We start from the raw sequence: 20691 nt of genomic DNA on the forward strand, positions 1-20691 counted from the left end.
AATGAAAAAGATCAGGGCTGAGGGCTGATACGGATCAGAGGAGTGGAGGGAAAAGGCACTGCCCTTCCAGCCTCGTGGCCTGCGACACACACAGAAGTGTCAGTAGTCGGTGCAGGTAGCTGGAGGCTGATGTTTATTTTGGCACCTGCCAAGGTGACTTTGTTGTTGGGATCTGGGCTTGGCCAGCAAACTGTGCTGGTAGGACAGCATCCAGACTAATGTAATAAGCCGTGTCTTGAGGGAAGCCAAAAGAAAAGACAAAAAAGACCACACACAACTTGGGGTTGGTGCCTGGATTTTACAGGAGGTTGGGGGGGGCGGTTCTTTTTTTTTTATTGGTTTTTTTGTTTTGGTTTGTTTTTTTGTTTTAAACTACTGTCCTTATTTTTCTCCTTTTTGTGAAAATACTTAGGGACTTGGGAAAAGATTTGAGTCATTATGAAAATGTAATTCTATCTCATGATACAGCTGTAGTGAACCAGGGCAGCTAGATCTGGGGGAGTCAGCAAATCAGGCTCTCTGATTAGGAAGCAGGGAGGCCTTTGGTCAAATTTAATAGAAACAGATTTGTTATATTTGGAACATTTTATCAGAGAACATGTTGTCTCTTTAATGTTTTGTATCTGCTTGTCAGGCACTGGGACACTTCCCACAATAAGAGCAGGCTCTCAAGAAGACTCAGAGATGTGGCTGGGTGGGGGAAAAGGAGCTGTTAAGATGATTTCTGGCTATCAGAAAACTTTGTCCAGGCTGAGAGGAAAGGCTAATGTCTACATAGTATGCGTTGCCTGTAGGAATCTCTCTCCCTCCAATAACATAGGGGAAAAAAAGCCTTTTACTTGTCTCATCTGTCAGCTAAAATCAAAGCAAAACACACCTCATGATATTTACAGGTTAGGTTTTAGACAACTGGCTAGTCTCTCTCCTCCCTGGTGAACCACTGCTATTGATTTAATGAGCTTTAATGCAGCAAATAAACAGTAAAAGTCAGCCCAGCTAAAACCATCAAAACCACTGGGAAATCCTCAGGTCTTTGCAGTGGTGTTGCCAGCCTGTACAATGATGGACAGAGACTCTCTGCCAGTCCAGTTCAGGGGCAAATAAGAAAAGATTTGCACAGCACTTAGCTCTAAGTGACTGTCTATGGAAAGCAGAAATAGCAAAGGAGACAGTGAGGCAGTGTAATTTTAAATTATTCCAGAAAGTTATAATTTCCCTCAATTCTTTACTCAAGAGTCTCCATCTGAAATACTTTGGACAGTTTTGGGCTCCCAGTATGAGAGAAATTTAGAGCAGGTGAAGAGGAGTCAGTAGAGAGCCTCTGAGGTGGCTGGAGGGCATGAACACAATGTCCAAAGAAGGGCAGAGGCAGGAGGTTGGGCTTGAGATGTCCACCAGCTTCAGAGCAGAAAGGGCGGGCTGGTGAACATCCTTTAATAGGAAGAATCTATCTTCCCAGACCCCAAAAATCCCGTTGGATAGATTGTGCTGGATTCCACTGGAGAACTTCCAAAAGGAGATTTTTCTTGTCTGATTCTCTTTTGGTTGTCTGTTATGACAGACCTTCATGGAGTCTATATCTCCTATGTCTCGATCTTGTGTTTAGCCAGGAGCAATCTCTCAAGACTTGCCATCCACTCTGATCTCACAAACTACAGGAGGCCTCCTGTGAAAACTTCTTTGAGTAGGAAATAAATCTGATGAGTAACTGCGACATTTCCTTAGAAAACAAAACTAAGCTAAATGTGGAAAAACAAAGTGTTTCACCTCACAATAGAGAGTATCCACTGTAAGGAGCTGCTTTGTTATCAGTTTATTTTAGAGAGCAGATTTCCAAAATGGAAAGACCTTGACAAGTTCTTCTTTATACAGTTACATCTGACAGCAGAGGTGTCAACTGAATCTTTCAGTATTTTACTCCTGAGGGGCTCCATCACCTTCAGACACAAAGCACGGGACTTCTCTTGAAGTTTGGGACTTTCTCCAACCTGCAGATGAAATTGCCTGCTGGATTCTTAATACCATATATGAAGAGACAGATAGTAAAAACTTTCCCTTCCTTCTCTTTCCTGTCTATTTTTATCTGAGTAGTCTGAAAAGTCCATCGCCTGAAGGTATAAAAAAGGTTGGTGATAAAACTGTGTGTATTTCCATCTGTTGTTGTTTCTTGCACTCAGACATTCTGCCTGTTCAGAGTTAATTGTACGTTGGCTTTACTTCTCATAAAGGACCCAAAGGACCTTGACCTTTGGCACTTACACAGGTTTTTTACTGTGGTCTTATGCACATAGATTATGCAGCCTGTGTGGAAAGGAAGTAGTTTTCTGAACCTGACTTCGGAAGTCATGAACTCCAGCGCATGGACTGGGATATAAGGAGACCCTAGGAATTTAGCATTTCCATCTCATTTTGCAACACGAGTATCCCCATTCTGATACAAAACACCTACAGACTTAATCTACCCTTGGGTGAAATGAATTCTCTCATAACTGTAGCTTAGCCCAAATAATTGTATGTGCTATAGACACTTGACACAGTGGGGTAGATTTAATAAACCGGAGCTGTATAGACCATTCCTGTGGTTTAGCTTTAGAACCTCTCTATCGAAAACTTAGGAAATGAAGAGTTAAAAAGGAAATCCACATGTGTTTATAGCCAAACGGACTATAATGAACGTGTGAAATGAATTACCAAGAAAAGCCTTTGGTAAATTATGGTTTAAGCATAAAGGCCAGTCAAAAAAAAAACAGGTTGAATGAGAAAATGAAAGACATAAAGTTCAGAGGGCGACAGTTACAGGCAGCTGACAGGCTTGTCAGAACCAGCATACTTCTTCTCTGCAGTGACTCACGGTTTTCATCTCTGTTACCATGTGTGTCCTCTCAGAAAGAGAGCAGACCACCTATGCGATGCTGAGCTTTCCCTCCACGTGCATAGAGATGTGCCCATACATTTATAATCAGAAAGCTGTGTGGTCTAGGATTTCAAGGGGGAAATAAAAGTTGGATTCAAGATCCTGAGTTTTAATCCCAGTGGTTCCCAAAGGCTCATTGCACCAAACCTGAGAAAGTCACTTGCTTGTATCTGCAATTAAGGAATATGAGACCTTTGGGGAACCATGTTTTCTAATGAGTAGATCTTTCTTGTTTCCTTGCTTATTTCTGACAAGGATAATAAATACAAAATGGGCCTATTTAGATAGTCCATCTCTATGTTTCCATTCATTCACTTCTTTGTTTTCTTGCTTTGTCAAGTGGTCCAGGCTACAAGTAGGAAAATATTTTAAGAGATGCCCAGCTTCATGTACAAAACTTCTACCTGAAGATTTGGCTGCTGGTCCTTGTGAGTCAGTCCCAGACCTTAAAACTACCACAACCACGTACCTTTACCTTACTTGCCTGACTCTCCTGAAATCAATCAGAGCTGCTTACCCAAAGTCCTGACCTCCTTGTTGTTGCTGATGGCTAAAAATTTGTGCAAGTCCCAAAAGAAGCAGGATAAAAGACATTTGTTACCCTTTCATGCTAAGGTAATCTTGTTCCCCTTAGGTGCTTTCTCTAGGCTAGTTTTGAATAGCTGAGTAATAAGAAATTTTCATCCCTGCAGATTATAAGGCTGCAGACTGATGGCATCTTCTTGTCTTGGCTTAGCAATGTAGTCAAGACAGTCCAAACTGTCTTTACATCATTTTCTTGAAACTGATGGCCTCCAGAAATGTACAGGTGGCTTCCCTGGCTGACATGCATTGGAGGCTCCTGGGCATGCTAAGCCTCGTAGTATGTAAGAGTCACTGGAGGCAGAGATGGTGCCAGGCTTGTATTTGTATTGGAAAGGACAGTTGTTTCTCAGGGCACTCTTTTGTATCATGCAAAATATAAATTTCTTCAAAATTTCCAGCCATGGAAGGAAGAAAGTTTTTCCAACTGAAAACATGAAAACTTTCCATTAAATGCCAGATTGTGTGATACAAAGCACTGATGGCCCTCTGGCCACAGCTGCTTCTGTTTAGTCATAGTGTGAGCAAAAAGACACTCAAATAACACATTTGCACTGGAACAGCCCTTGCTCTAACTTGCGTTACTGCAGCTGGACTCACATCAAAACCCAATGCACCGTGTGGAAAGCAATTACCCACTGCAAAATGGTGGAATGAAAAGCACTCTTCAATATCCCCTTTCTTAATGGTGCTGAACCAGATCCGGCAACCCAACAAAATACTTGAGACTCTTTCTCTCTCCCCCTCCTCCTCTTTCTTTCCCTCTTTTCCTCTGTTTTCAGCTGCATTGCAAGATCCATCAGGCATGCTAAGCTGAGAGCAATTTTACCAGAGCTTTTATCGTCCCATCCAGGTTCTTGACTGGCCTGGCAAGACTTGTGTAACTCCTTGTAAAACTGTGAGGATTCTGGTTAGGGGCCACATTGCACTAATTTACAGGACATAAACAGATATTGTGAGACCAACCATGAGATATGGGGAGGATTCAGCTAAGCTTCTTGAACAGACTCTGTGGCCCAGCTGGTGGCCAGACGTAACCCGGACACATAGTTTTGAATCTGGGAAGGGATGAGTCGGGGAGCTGTGGGAGCAAAGGTCTGCAGAACCCATGGCAGAAAAAAACCGCTATGTGAAGCCTTTTATAAGAGATGAGTTGTTAGAGGTCCCATTTCACAAAACAGGTGCTTGTTTTTCTTCAGCAAAACACATACATGAGAAAACAAATTGCTGCAGACCAAAATGACAGTCTTGTGATACAAAAGAGGGAGTTTGCTGAAACAGCTTTGCATCGTCAAGTGCGTCCAATGGTGTGCCTTATTTGGGAGATGCAGCCTGTCAAGTTCAAGTGAATTAGATCATTGATTTTCTGATGCAGGAAGCACAGCAAGATTTCCCAGCAGCCAGGAGGGTGGTTTGTTTGGGTTGGGTTTTTTTATTATTAGAATTCATGTTTTTCCTTGCTGATAAAATTTATGTCAGAATACAATGGCATTTGTAATCCAAATAATTTATAGCCTCTTTTTTTTTTCAATTGTTCTCCTTATTTTGTTTCCCACCTTCCTATGGGAAAGGACCCCACGTTTGGAGTAAAACATCTCCATTCAGTGGCTTGGGGTTTTCTTTTGCCACCTTTAATACTATATGTCACCTACTAGCAGGCTAGAAAGCTAGTACCCTATCAAAAACCTATACCTCATTCTAGATGATACATAATCCCAAATGAAAAGGAGTTCCTTCCTCAGAGAGGTTGCTATTTACCCCCACAATAAAAAATGCAATATAGATGAGCACTAACAGAGCAAAGAGGACACAGAATTAGTACTCCACATGGAGAGATATTCAGGTCACCCAATTTCAGACACTGCCCCTTGTTGTCCTGCCTTTCTGTCATCTCAGCATGGCCCATGACAACACTCAGATTTCCCATTCCATAGTAATTGCTGGTTTGCCAAGAGTATAAGTCTTGATGTAGTCTTACCCCAAAGGGCAACACTTGTAACACACCAACCCATGTGGCACACCGACCCCATGAGTGCAACAGAGTGTGTGCCACCCACTACAAGTGATAACCTGGGGTGGCAATTTGCAGAACACACAAACTTATCCCCACCAGCTGGTGAGTGGACTGGTGAGTATGAAGTGGATCTGCTTTTTCTGAGCTGCTGTGGTGGCTGGTCAACACCAGGGGTATCTCCCCACTGAGAAGTGACTGTGTGATGCTTAGGCAGGGCCAGCACCAATAAAGAGCTGTGGAAGTTGCTAAAGGCATTTTAAATGAGCGGGACATGAAGAATATATCTCTGCACTCGAGAGGTGGATACTCAGCAGTTTTGGGGACAGGCACAGAGTAAAGAAGAGGAGCTGCGTCTCAAAAGCTGCCATTGAGAAGCCCTGTTGTAGTGAGTGCACAAGGACTTGGGGGAGGATTAAAAGGAGAGCCTGCTGGGAAAGCAGAAGGCGCTAGCGAGAAGAGCAGCGAACAAGCGCGCTAATTGCAAGAGCAGCAAGGAAAATATGACAGGGAAAAGAGTCAAGGGGAAGCCAGAGGGGCCCCATCAGCCTGCTGCTTTGTCGGGTGCAAATGGTTTCAGCAGAGGCAGCTCACAGCTGTAGGGAGCAGGTGCAAGGGCAGACGGATGCTGCCCTGAACCTGGGGAGAAGGCTGTAGGCAGGAAGGAAACTGGTTTTCCCAAGCTCCAAACAACAGCACGCGAAAGAGGGAGAAGAAAGGAGAGCAACATTCAGACAGAGGAGAAACAGTTCTGTCACTCTCCACTTCAGGAGCATGATGGGCAGATGAAAGATGAATTTACTTCAGCCAGTCCTGTCAGATGTTTCTGAGCTATGGGACTTATCAGCTGTCAGAACAGAAAAGAATAAGCTAAACAAAAAGCTTTCACAACCCTCATTCCCAAATCTGTGCGTCATAGTGTGCCACAAAAAATGATTTCTGGTTTTTTCTTTTTCTTTCTTTTTTTTACCCCCTTTTCTCTGCTACTACTAAATACTTTTTCCTTTCTCTCACTGGACAGCTGGAGAGAATCCAGACGGCTGCTGTTTTTGTGCCTGCACAGTGAATGCAATGCGGGGATGCTTATAGGTGGCTTTCCAAGTAGCCAAACACAATGGTAGCAAGGGGCAATGTGTGTGGGGAGCAGAGAGCTTTCTCTGGACTGAAATGGCAGAGGCAATGGCAGTGTGGGAATTCAGGGCTTCCTATCTCTTCATTCTTCCTTTATCTACCTCAAAACCTTCTGCTTCTCTTCCCCTGTGCCACCTCCTTTCAAGGGCCAGCCTGTTCAGATGGGTGCCACCACACAAAGCCCGGATGTCTCTGCACAACAGTCTCCCTGTGGATTCAGCTGGTGGCTTGTTCTAATTAATTCCTTTTAAGCTGGAGTCTGGAGGTAATTGTCAGTCCAGATACTCTTGACTAGCTCAGATGAATACTCAGTACTGGGCTGGAAGAAAAGGAGGTAAAAGGAGCTCTGCTGTGACAGATCAACACCCCACTGATGCCCCCAAATCAACAAGTAGATTGAGTACTGAGGACTCCTGAGGACTCTTGTAATTGACTTATCTGATGATCCAGTGAAGTGTCATCTCTGCAACAGAGGCCTGGGGCAGGTTGCTGGGGAATAGGACTTGCACGGAGTTGTCCTTCCCTTGCACGGTTCATGTCTCAGCAGAAAAATCTCACACAAGAACCTCTGAACCACAGGCTGCTGAGACTTATAATCATTCCTGACTCTTCTGATAGCATTTTAAGGTTATTTTCTAGATTAGCCCTCACTGAGTGTCCAGGAGAATCTGAGTAGCAGGGTTCAAAGAGCAGAAACGCTTAACAGCTTGACCCAATGGGGAGCCTGGCTTGAAGAAAGAAATCAAACCTCACATTCTTTATCCACCAGACACAAAGGGGTAATGCTTCCTTCCAGTTTATCATGGCTTTATGGATTACTAAGCATCAGCTAAGCTACTATATCAGTCTACATCAGCAGTCTCAGTATAATAAACACAAGGGAATGTGGTAACCTATGTAAAAGAAGGATCTCAGATAAGCTGTGTTACCCTTTGCTTGGTTCAGGCCAACAGTAAACACCCAGGTGGTTCCTTTAGCTCTGCTGATGCCTGGTAACTTGCCATGCTCTTTATCATTTGATTATGACCATCACACTCACCCTGTGGACTTGGTTGACAAGTTTCCTTCCTTGTTTTTCTCTGCATTTTGGCTGTCTTCATATCCTGTCCCTGGTTTGTTTCTGTCAATTCTTTAAACAGCTGCTGGGTTCTGCTCCAGAGGTGGCTGCATTCCAGCAGTGGGGAATGTGACTCCTGACATATGGGAGAGCTGGTGCCGTGTGTCAGGAGCTGTGAAGCTGAGAGATGTGACACATCCATGTCAGCTTGTCAGCACTGTGCAGCCCCAGAAGAGGTCCCAGTTTGGACATCCATTTTATTATCTTCATGTACTTCAGCTTGGTTTCTAGCAACAGTTCCTTGTGTTCATTTCCCAGCCTTTAACTTGAGTCATGCCATCTGAAAATCTCAGCAGTTGCCGTACACTGAATAGGCTTCACACATGAAATCCCATGCTGGAAATGACTCTCAGTCATCAACTGCAAGCAACACCAGAGAACAGAGCTGCTGAGTGTGATACTGGTGTCAAGTATACAAGCAGCTGGGATGCTCTTTGCTTTCCCCATGCTGTGTTAGGAAGGGTCATGCTGCATTTGCCACGCTAAGTTGGGTCCCCATTTTCAAAATATTTTCTGGGCTTCTCAGGAATCTCCCTCTGGCTCCCTCAGTTATTGGCAGGTGCTTCACCACATCCCTCTTCTTTCTCTCTTGCGGTCAGCTGGTGCCAATGCCCTCCACAAACAAGGGCATCTTCACCCATTCACTGCTGCCCCTTGCGTCCAGCAGGTTCCAATGTGTCTGAAGCCTCCTCTGCTTTTTTTCCCAGAACAGAAACAGGATGTTGGCTGTGCAAAAAAGCATCTGTGGGTTTGCTGCGTTCATTTTTTTCTCTGCTGCTTCACAAGCCGTCATCTGACCACAACTCAATTCCTTTCATGTCATTACTGACCAGTATCAGTATCACGAACTCCAAAACTCCACAGCCTACTCACACGCTGTGGACAGTGATGCTACTAGCATAGAATAACATTCCAACATGGAGAGGAAGCTGAGAACATGGCAGAAAAGCTGAAGTCACTGTATCTAGCAGAAACGCTTAACAGCTTGACCCAGTGGGGAGCCTGGCTTGAAGAGAGAAATCAAACCCACTTACAGCAGAAGAACATGAATTTGTAGAGCTCCACCCTTTCCAGCTGAGAAATTTGCCACAGTCCTTTTACTTTAGCCACTATACTGTCTCTGCATCCCCTTCCCTCTAGAAGATCTCTTTTGGACAGCTGCTTAAATGGACCCTCTGCTTAGTCCTTTTTTCAAGCCATTCAGCCCAGCCTCACCAATAAAGCTCATCAATTAAGCCTCAGAGAGCGTCATCTGCTTCTCCCCAGGAGTTGCATGGCCATTTCCATGGATTAATATCCACTGAAAAATCAGCCTACAATTAGGACAGTTAGGACACACTGTGTAGCAGAGTGTCATGAAAGCTGTTGCTGGCCTCAACTCAGCTTAAGGGGAGAGGAGGAAGAGGATCTTCAGCTTGGCCCACAGAACAGGTCCTACTGCCATTCCCTAGGGCCAGGAACAGACTTTGCTCAGATGATTCCAAAGCCAGGACACATAGAAGAGAAACAAGCCTCTACAGCAGGGTCAAACCAGGGTCTAAGCTCTGTATACCTGGAACATGCTCCAAATTGCTGGAAGTAGAACAAAGACCATTTTGCTAGCCAAGAAGGATTGTGATCCCCAAGCACTGGGGTGGCAACCCAGAGAAATTATGTGAAATGGGAATCCAGTCATGCAGAATGAAAGAATAAAACTTCTCTTTCTTTTCAACAGAACATGTTTCCTATGCTTCACTTCTGTCCTTTAGCTGGAATAGAGCAGAACGAGGCAGCCTCTGTGTGCTTTAGCTCAGAACAATGAGGACATATGTCTTTGGGAATGAGAGAGAAACTCATGTCAAATTAAAAAGTAAAGACTGTTGGAATAGCCCAAAGTACAGCTGTAAGCCAGAGATATAAACATGTTTCCAGCCTCCAGGAACAAGGAAGGGGGCAAAACAGGCAACCACAGAACCAGGAGTCACACATGGGCACTCTGCACTTACATCCATCACTTACTAGTACCACTAGAACCCAGTCCACTAAACTTTTACAGCAGGAAGAGGAAAACCATGCCTAACCAGAGCCATTTCTTGAGACATTTCCACATGAGCCTCTCCTCCACCGAACCAGCAAAGACTCTTCCTTATTATTCTCACACGTTATACCTCTACAAACTCTGGTCCTTGCTTATTTCTCTCCCCTCTGTTTGTTCCCCTGCATGGTGAGTGGCAAAGCCCTAAGCTCCAAAGATAATGCTGTGCCAAGGCACTTAGACACGGCTATGTCTGGACACAGAATATTTTTCTCTGATTCTCAACAGTGTTGTCTGAATATGTCACTGCTTGCATGGAGAGAGGACTTCTCAACCTCTTTATAATACAGAGTAGGGCTTTTGCTCACCCAGGGAAGCTGAGGCACAATAGAATCTACCCAAAGTGCCTCCCACAGCCCCTGAAATAGACTTTAAATCCTACTGTGATGTCAAAGTTCAAGAGAGCAACTGAAGGTTTCTGCCTTCAAGAGTTTTGGGGAACCTGAATCACGTCTGAGATTGATGGTAAGGCTGATGGTTGCAGTCATGGTCGTCATACCTTGCCTTGCTATCTCAAACACTCTAGAGCTGGGAGGTTATTAACATCTCCTGAGCAGTTATATTCATGTACACAACAAGAGGCTTAACTTCAAGATGGCCACAAAGCCAAACAGAAGCACCTCTGGTACAAACAGAGATGGAAAAAATACAAAATCAGTCAGAATTAGTTGGAAGCTCTTCTGGATTAAAAGGATGAGGACAGGATTTTGCATATGACGAAAAAAACAGAGAGCAGTAGCACCTGTGTCTTATCTTAAAGTTGTTTTTATACTACTGGAGTGTATGCAGATGAAACACAACTCAGTATCACAAACTAGCAACAGAGATGTTCATGATACAAACACGATTATTATTACATTATACATATAGCAGTATACATACAGCAAGAACAAGAGGCTGTAACTACTAAAGGAAAAGTGTAAATTGAAACTATCAGCACAAGCCACAAGCTGCTGATCTGTGTTTCCTACAGCAGTGATGAAAACATCACTGCTGGCTCACTGCTAAATACGTGCAAATGCTTGCCAGAGGTAAAGTTGGTGCTATAGAGTACCACCTGTAGTGGTGTCAGTGCTATACAGTTTCTCTCTAGCCCAAGAAGGTATATTCCATTTCACACCAAAGGATCAGAAGATTAACTGTGTACAGCTATTGCAGAGTCTATAAGAAAATAATAAACTACAGCACAATGCTGTTCTTGTGGAGTCAAATGGCAGTAATTTCTTTGCTCGCCAGTGAAATCAATCCTACATCTACAGGACTGCTTTCTTGGGCCACAATGCTCAAGCATAACCAGAGATGTTGAGGGGCTTTTTCTTATACTAAGCCAAGACAAGGATAAATTGCAGTTCATGCATTATTTTTCCTGGTTTGTCTTTACATTGGCTTATCAAATCGTGAACATCATCACCTGCCAGGATGGAGGAGATGTTTTCACAGTCAGATCATCTAATTTATATTTCCTAGATTCATGGATTTTAGGACCATTGCGATAAACTATTCCCGTTTTCTTAGTAGTACAGATTAAAATCAAGAATGGTGTAAAATATCGATACCATTGCAAGTAGGACAAGAGCACATCTCTACAACTGTAAGAGGGCATTACAGAGGTCTAAACAAAGAAGATTGATAGGAGATGATTGTAGCTTGGCCCTTATAATGTAAGGCTGAAAGGAGACAGGCTCATAACAAAGAAAACTAAGCCCTCCACATAATTCATCACTGAACAGTTCATGTCTGACACCAGACACTGAGAAAACGGAAAGCTTGCATGGATTTAATAACTGAATGGATAGATTAATGGAAAAACAATCCATCAAGGGGTCCTACTTACAGATACAGTACCTCTGAGCCACCAGATGCTAGCAGAGTTACCTATGATGCATCTTCCTTCACCAGGCACCCACTGTTGGCTTCTGTCAGAGAGAGGGTTTGGGGCAGCTGGACTTTTGGTTTGATATGGCTCAGTCTCTCTTATGTGGAAAGCACTGACAGGCCACACTGAATTTTCAGGACCATTCTGAGCCTATCACCAGACTTTTCATCTCTACCTGTAGGCAGTGGATCTGTCAGCATAGTCCAAGGTTATACTGAATCTGAGGCTGGGGCACCATGTGTTCCATCAGATTTGATCCCTGCTTTCCCCAGAAGTGGCTGAACAGATGCGAAGTGGGTTGATCTGGGATCATCCCCCCAATCATTCACAAAACTACACTTCAGTGCAATGCAGACACAGCCCCTGGGACTTGTGCTCCTCTGAAGTACAAACCCTTCACATCAGTTGTCTTCTAGCCTTGGAAAAATACTTAAGGTGCTTGAGTATGAAACCAAGCGAGTCTCCCCCTTCGTCCCTGCCAGGAAGCGCTCCAGAGGGGTGAAATTTGTTTTTCTGATTAGACTTCATGCAGCACGACCTTTGCCATCTCCAAGCCAGGTCAGCCTGATTAATGGGCTGTTGTCCCAGCACAATGAGGACCAGAGGGTGTGAGGTTGCTAGGACATTCTCCTAACAGCTTATGCAGAAGAATCACTCTTGGATTGCTCTGCACCATTAAGCAAAGAACCTGGGGGTCTTTAATTTATCAGGTGGGAAGTGAGGATAATTACTTTTCAAGCAGCCAATATACCCAACGTGCACTCACAGCGGAAGCAAAGCAGGGAAGCTGGGGGATTCAGACACTGTTTACATTCCAGTGAAACTGGATCTCAGAGCTATACACCAAAATTGGGAAGGGAGTGTCGGACTGGGATGGAGAGGAGGACAGGCTGTTATATAGAGTGACTGACAGATTAATCTAATAGTCTGGACTCTGAGGCTCCACAGGTGTTCAGACCAGTGATCAGACCAGCCAAATTTGCAGACAATAAATCCCAAACCTGCATGGGGCCATTGTGACTAATTTTGCTAGGGGCAATGTCAGGTGTGCGATAGGATACAGGGCCCCCCTTCCACACGAGGACTGAAAGGATCCAGTGAATATTAAGAGCATTTTGAAAAATTAATTTCTTGCTCCTTTCCTACCTCTTTCTGGTTTTGATATCACACTTTATTGTCAGGATCTTTGGTCATTACATAAACATAAAGAGAATCAAATCCTGAAGAGGGACAACACTTTCCCTTCTGAGCAGAAGGCTGGAATTGTATCCTGTCACAACAGGACTGCAGTTACTGTTCATTTAACTTTCAGGAGAGGGATTGAAAGCATAAATATTACATGATGGTCTCACTCAAGAAAAGCTTGCCTTATATCTTAGCCTGGGTCCAGGATCTCTCTGTACTTTTTTCCTAAAATGAAGCAGTCATTTGACCAGGGACTGGTCTCTGGAACTGAGGTGGGTCAGGTGTACCCCACCTGGGAAATCACTTGGGATAAGCACGGACAATGAGGGATGATAGATTCCTCCTAGCTGTCTGAGAAGGAGGACCAGTGAGGCTTGCTGTCATGCTCAGGAAGATAACCATTGGGAAGGAAGCAGCTGAAAAAGAGGAAATCTAAATGTGCCTCTAAATACCAAAACAGCTCCAAAGCTGACCAAGAAGTAGGAAGATCTTTGTAGGACACATAAGAGGGTTGGAGAAAACACAAATCTTATCTGAGAGGAAAAGTGACTGAAATCTTGCTATGAATGTTGCTGATAAGCCTAGCATACAGTCTTTCCTCACATTCTATGCAACCAGAAGAGACAAGACTTCATATTTTGAGTCCCTCTGTGTGACATCCCACCACTGCATAAAGGGAGCTATCACTGAGCTATCACATCCCTCTCCCCTTCTCTGTATCATCTCACAAGAGACATGTAAACATCATACCTCTTCCAGCCTTTAGGTGAAACCAACTCATCAATGATATCTTCATAATATTTAGCAGATGCTTGCACCTCTCCTGGGCTCAATAAATACATTCTGGGCTCATCTCCTATCCCTCTTAAAAGCACTACTTAAAAGAACAGAAGAGGGGAAAAAATAACCCCAGATGCAGTGCAGTGCCCTGCGGTCTCAGAGCCTTCCTCACGCTGAAATCCCCCACAAATGAAATATGTCTCACTTGGGGCAAGAGGTAAAGAAATGGTGATCTATCAGCTGCTAAAATGCGTCAGCACCAAGCAAGGAAGGGGAGAAGCAGGCCCTGTGAGGACAGGCGGGGATCACTCAGCAGCACAGGCAGCAGTGCTAGCTGCAAAGGCGTTTACGGAGGCCATCAATCCTCCTGTTTCTAGGCCTGGGCGGCCCATCAGCTGGGATCCAGCAAGAGTTTCCTCCCCTGCATCATGCAGCACTGGTGCCAAGGACTTGAGTTATGATGCTGAGTAGTGTAGGGGAAAAGGGCTTTTTGTCTTTTGTAATATACAGTGTTGGCTCTCCATCAAAAACAGTATAACAGGCTGCACAGAGCATCAGACTGGGATGTCCAAGTCTTGAAGCAGCAGGATGGTTGCAGGTGGCGACAAGACAGTTGTATATAAGTACATTGCATTTGTGTTTCCAGCTCCCTGGGAGAACAGACAGGATGATATCATTACTCCTTCCTCTGGAGTGCCAACAGAGGTCCACAGGAGTCACTCCATTAAATGCCAAGGGAGGCTCTACTTCTGTGGTGGTGAAAGGAGCTCCTGATCCATGACAAAGACTGGGCTGCAGGTATCCCTTTCACCCATTGTCCTGATTCCCCCATTTTCCAAGACTGCCCTGTGAACCAGGTGCTGTATGTGAGGTCTTTAGGCATAGGACGAAGGCTTTGCCATGTGCTTGGCAATGCCTGGCAGCTAAAGCCGTTCTCCATGCAGAGCAAAGAGGCATTGGCTCCCCAGCACTAGAAATAGTAAAATACCACAAGCATAGTGTAGTTTCAGTAAAGAAATGTAACCACACGTGAGCAGGGGGAATTCAGCTTTCTGGTGGAAATAAAAGGGTAAAGCAATGCTCCTAAGACTAATGAAATTATCCTGGCTGTCATCAGGGCTGGCTGGAAAAAAAAGGGGCTTTTCCTGTTGATTTTGCTATTTCCTCTAGACGGTACTTATTTCCTTCATTTTCTCTAAGCTGTCACACCTTACCCTAGTAATCTCAGTGGTTGCAAGGATCCCACTGTACGTATTTGAAAAGGTCCATTTAGACACAGAAAACTCTGTACTTTATATGAGCAAAGTCATATGGGTAAATTGTCAGTTCTTTTAGGAATTTATATGGGCAGAAAGTCAATTCCTGGTAAAATGGCGTTAGATAGGCATCTTTAACTTCCTCAGTTTTTCTTCTTGCCTAACAGTAAACTGTCATATTTTCAGGTGATTAGAAAGAGATGGGCACCTCCTACACACACACACACAAACACACACACATGCAGTTTGTTAGCCTGTGAATTTAACTGAATCATGAACTTACCTGCATGTGATAAAATGGGATCCTGACTTAGGATTTTCCAGGGACCTTATCACACATCACACTCATCATTATGCTACACAAAGCTCTAGAGACTCAGCTTACTAAATCACCAGTTATCTCCATATTACCTCTGACATTTACAGATCCTGACCAGCTGCAAAGAGTTTGGTTGGGTAAGGCTACAGATAACCTCTTGCCCCTCTGTCTTCTGAATGGAGCAGCCACCTGGTCAAGGTAGAAATGTGACCTCCACAAAGGCATTGAAAATGGGCATTAACAGGGTAACATGGCACTTGACAAGTTAGGGAGAAAGACTGTTAAAAAAAGGCCTAAAATGTTTGTAGCCTAGTCAAGAGCTTTGAGCGAGCAGATGGCCTGACTGCAGCTCTACTAAGTCAGTTGAAATGGTTTCATGGCTGTGAACAACTTAAAGGAACTGTTTGCAACACCCGCCACGGTACATATGCTTAAATAACACCACTTGACCTGACGACTACACAAACAGAATCCCCTTTAGAGGTCCGTCTTGTAGCACCTGTCAAAGATCCTCCTGATACTCTAATGCGAGGTCTAAGTGAAGAGATGGGGAATCTAACACCACACCCACATGCTGTCTAACCCCATAGAGAAAACACAGGCAATGTGAAATCCTTCCCAATCTGTCATCCACAACCAACCTGCCAGAAAGCAGCACGTATCTGTAAATACACTGCGGGAAGGAAAACTCATTGTTGCTACACATAAAAACGTGTTTCCATCAGGAGAGAGGACTGAAATGTGTTCAGGGCTAGTCAGAGCAAGAGGGTCTCCAAAGTACATGCTTCCTAAGAGATCTCAGTCCTTTCCACTGTAAGCACCGAGCATGGCTTGAATCAATATTGCCAGTGCAAAATGTGTTCTTCACCAATGGCACAATGTTAAGGTGAGCCTATGCTTTGCCTTGCCTCTCTGTAAGAAGGGATGTCAATCATCAGCTGCTAGGATCATGATTTAACCCTCTGGAAGATAGCAATAAGATTCCTGGGGGCAGTTCATTCATGTGGGAGTTTTTCTGCATTTGTCACTGGATGGAGGTGGACTTTTGCAATAGATCATATATTTTACAACTTTACTTTCCCTGGGTAAGTGATGTTCCTGTCAGAGCAGCAGAATTTGGCAGTGCTGCTCTGAACCTCTTTCTCTCTAGCTCCACCAGTTTGATTAACAAATGCTGAGATGAAGAGTTCAGTTTCTTTCCCTAGTTATGTTCAAGGTTTAGCACAGTGGGGCTTTCTGATCACTAGAGATTTTAAGTGTTATGTAAATATCGTAATACTTTATCAAGTCATTGATTGCTCTTGGGGATGGTCTGGGTATTTTCAGGGTTGGATGCTACTTACAGATGTGGAGCCCTAAGTAGTGTCTACATGCAAGACAGGAGACTAAGGTCCCAAGTAGTTAATGGAAATATAACATGAACTGCCAATACATGACCAGAGAACTGGTGAGATGACCAAACTTAGGTGCCTACTCTGTTTATAAAGCATACAAATATGTAGCCTAGAGAAAAGAAAGAGGGGATGTGATGTCTAGAATATCTCAAAGATATGTGAAACAAATATATCGGCTAGATAGAGAGATGGCAGCAAAAAAACTCCCACAGATGAGAAGTACATTCCACAGAAGATGAAGTACTGTCACTGTAAGTAAGGGAAAGATGTGGCATCCTGCAAAAAAGAGAACTTTGCCTATATATTTGGCCTTAGTATACTGTACCACAAAAATTGGCTGTATCATTGATCTGAAAATGCAGGACTGGCAGAGCTCACTGGGGAGAGATTTCATTCATAGCGGAGGATGTTAAGTCATTTCTCTGAGTTAAGCAGTAATGGAAAAAGGACACCTGTAAGGACTGTTTGTAGGCATCCCTATGAAACGTATCAGGGAAGAGATGGAAGAGATTACCCAGTTCAGACTACAGACAACTCCATCACCAAAGCTGTGAGACCAAGCCTGTGATCTGGGCCTAGGAAGGTGATCTACCCTTCCTTTCTCAAGGCTCCCCACTGCAATGGAAGAAAGCCATTTCCTTTTAAAGTTTCTTTGCCTGGTCTATGAATTAAGGCACTGTTCTCCAGGGATATCCATCTGGAATGCATCTGACATTTCTCCAGTGTTGCATTTGGCTCATGGGAATTGCTGTCCTCCCAAATAAGATCAGGGGTCCATCTACCCCATCTGCCTGTCTCCATAAACAGACAACACCAGATGCTGGAGGTGAAGCTGCAGGAAACCCCTGTGGTCAGGAGTTATAGGATATCCTACCTAGGGAGACATTTTCCTTCAAAAATCCTGTAGCTGAATGTTAACGAATGGGCAGGAACGTGAGGTTTCTGCCTTCTCTAAGAATATGTGCCTGTGCGTGAACACAAGAAGTTACTATTTATGGGTTACTCTCCCTCAGCTGAGCTGCTGTAAATAACCATATACGCCGATAGCCTGCTCCTGCTGAGAGAGAATATGTGTTCGCTTAAAACTCAATGAACTCCTGGTTCAACCCTGGCTCTTCCTAAAGAAATAAACTGCAATAAAATAAGAGTTTGGCTCATGTTTGATCCATCTGAACACACCCCACTGTTCTTGAATCAAGTATGCATTGAAGCAAGATCATACTGGAATTGCACAGCAAGTGAAACTGTGAGAGCTGGCTGTGTTAGGTGCAGTGCTTTCACAACAGGACATAAATCTTCTCTTGAGAGCAGGAGGACAAAGGGAAGTTAAAAAGAAAAGGAAAAACAAGGTGATGCTCTTATTTTCTATGAAGAACCCAGACAGAAAATGCAAGCTTGAAGTCTTGACATGATGTTCTTAGGTTCATATTTTTGTTTTACAGAGTGAGAAAAATAATAAAAGCCTTACATTCCACAGCAGCAAGTCAGGACAAAGAGGAGACTGAAACCATGTCTGCAGGAGAAACTGCAAAGATGCAAGACAGTTACCAAGTGAGAAAAGGAGCCAGCACTGTGGGAGTGTGAGCTGTAGCTCCAGGGCTGACTACTGGGAGACTGAAAGTAACCTTCCAGTACAGGCCTGATCCACAGAGCAATGTGGGTGCCTGAACCCAGGAGTTCCCACTAACTCCTTCCTCTGAAAAGGAGTTGACTGAAAATAATCTCTAGGAAACAGAGGGAAACCGCACCTTCTGCAACTCCATGGATTTCACATTGGATGATGCGGAAATCATTCTACAAGACTCATCAAACTGTGTTTGATTGTTTGCATCTACTATAAGGCATTGAATGTCTGAAATCATGTCAGCAGCAGTGAGAGCAATGGCTAGAGTTTCAGAAGGAGAGGTGTTACATACATGATGGATGAGAAAGGGTTAGGTCTGATACAGTGCTCTTGGACTTGATCACAATTATCTACCTTGTGCCAGTTCTGATCAGACAAAACCAAACACAACTCTGTGGCTTTTCAGGTGTCAGCAAGCGTCCTATCCTTGGCACCACTGGATGGAGTCAGGCTAGCTTAGCCAGCAGGTAATGCGTAGCTAAGCAGGTCATTTGGCAGACACGATGACTGCTGAATCCCGGGGTTCCTATGGCTTTGTGCCTCATGAGTCATCACCCATCCCAATTAGCTGGTATTAGAAAAGACTGAGCTTTCTCCAGAAATAGGAAGTGAAAGAGTTTCCCTTTTCAGCCAATTTTTCATCTCATAATACGATTCAATACACATGAGATGGTCAAGCATTGAAACAGGCTGCCCAGAGAGGTGGTGGAGTCATCATCCCTGGAGGTATTTAAAAGATGTGTAGATGTGGTGCTTGGGTACATGGTTTACTGGTAAACATGGCGGTGCTGTATTAATGGTTGGACTTAATGATATTAGAGGTCTTCTCCAGCCTTGAGGATTCAGTGTTATGGGGGAAGAAAGACAAAGCCACACAGTGTAGTCTTGTTGCTTTAGGAACCAGGGTGAACAAGACAACAGCCCTCCTTGAAATTACTGCCTCTGAGAAATCACCCACTCCTGGTCTGCAACTGAGACAGAGCCAATGCTGCCAACCTCTGCCAGACAAACCCTCTGGCCTGCTCTTAGGGAATCCTAGACTTACACATATCCAGCCTCTCCCAGCAGCTTGTAAAGTTTCAGTGTTATCCTGCCCACCTGAAGAAGAAAACATAAGATTGAACAGAATAAGGCCCTGAGCAACTTGACCTAACTTTGAAGTGAGCCCTGTTTTGAGCAGTAGTTTGGATTAGAGTCCTCCTGAAGTGCCTTTTAACCTAAACTGTCCCAATACAGACAAAGTGCCTCCAAGGGGACAACCGCTGCTGGAGATGCGTCGCAAGATTCCTGCTGTTGGGATGCAATCAGGCATTGATATGATTAGCCTCCACAGCAATGCGCTGGTTTGATTGCTGAAAGACAGCTGCCTCCAGCAAAGGTGGAAAGGCAGTCTCCATTTATTGGGTTTATTTAATCCTCCCAAAACTTGTGCCAATCAACACAAAAGAGCTTCTCTCAGCAGGGGGAGGGGGGAAAAAATTACTTAGCCCTCATTCAAGGAGCTAATCGTCTTGTCAGCCTAACACTTCAAGCTCCTGAGGACTACCTTGTATCTCATCTCTCCTCTTGCATTTCAGCTTCTGGATTTCTCTTTTCCCTCCTCTCCCATTACAACAGTCTTTGAGCCAGTCCTGGCATCTCTCTCCCTCTTGTGCAATGTTTGCCTACTACATGATCCGCTTTCCAGCAAGAAGTTTCTCCTGCAGTAATGAAAGCTGACAGCAAACAGGGACCAAGGCTCTTTTTCTGCAGAAATACACACACCTCGCAGATTCCTACATGCTTCTTGCTGTTGGCCATAATAAATTCTCCTGGCAGTCATAAGCAGAATTAATGTACGTTTGAGTCCCCAGCTGGGGGGGCTGATGGCACAGTAGATAAAACAAAAACAACTATTGTATTTCCAAAACAGCACTGGGGGAGATGTCTTTTCATGTGACACCACATCGTAAGAAATCACATGGATTTTCTCTAATGTGAAGCTTCAGGGGATTATTGTGTGAAAGAGAGAGGCAATGGCTTTCTACAGCTCTGCATCTGAGTCATTTCCAATTGTCCATGCTCTCACACGTATCAAAGGCTAAATCTAGAAAAATCTAGGCAGGATACAAGGCATTCAGGAAGGAGATATTTCCAGAATAAGATCTAATAGGTATCTGAGATCCCACAGCACAGAGCTTACTAGGTAAATCCAGCGATGTCCAAGATTGCTTTATGCCCTCTGCACTTATTGCAGAGTTGACCATGAGGCAGGGATGTATGTTCCTCTGCCTTTCCTTTCTCCTTCCAGCCAGGATAATGAACTGAGCTCCCACAACACACTCACTTCCAAGAGATTCCACAAACATTTTCAATAGCAACCCTCTCCTCCCTGCTGGATACCATCTCATGTTGGTGAAACATGGTGGGTGTTTAAACAGTCTTGACC

The 20691-nt window shown here is 44.2% G+C and overlaps 1 long non-coding RNA gene across 1 annotated transcript; it reads right to left on the minus strand.

The window, feature by feature from the left end:
• Nucleotides 1-1798: 1798 nt before the first annotated feature.
• On the minus strand, nt 1799-20555 carry LOC120323356. The gene is made up of 3 exons (XR_005563711.1): nt 20446-20555; nt 19309-19361; nt 1799-1988 (listed from the first exon to the last, which is right to left on the minus strand). It is a non-coding gene; the product is annotated as an uncharacterized LOC120323356 (long non-coding RNA).
• Nucleotides 20556-20691: the final 136 nt, after the last annotated feature.

Source organism: Pipra filicauda, unplaced genomic scaffold (genome assembly GCF_003945595.2).
Source record: "Pipra filicauda isolate LSUMZ 115617 unplaced genomic scaffold, ASM394559v2 scaffold241_size1546129_pilon, whole genome shotgun sequence".
Classification (NCBI taxonomy): domain Eukaryota; kingdom Metazoa; phylum Chordata; class Aves; order Passeriformes; family Pipridae; genus Pipra; species Pipra filicauda.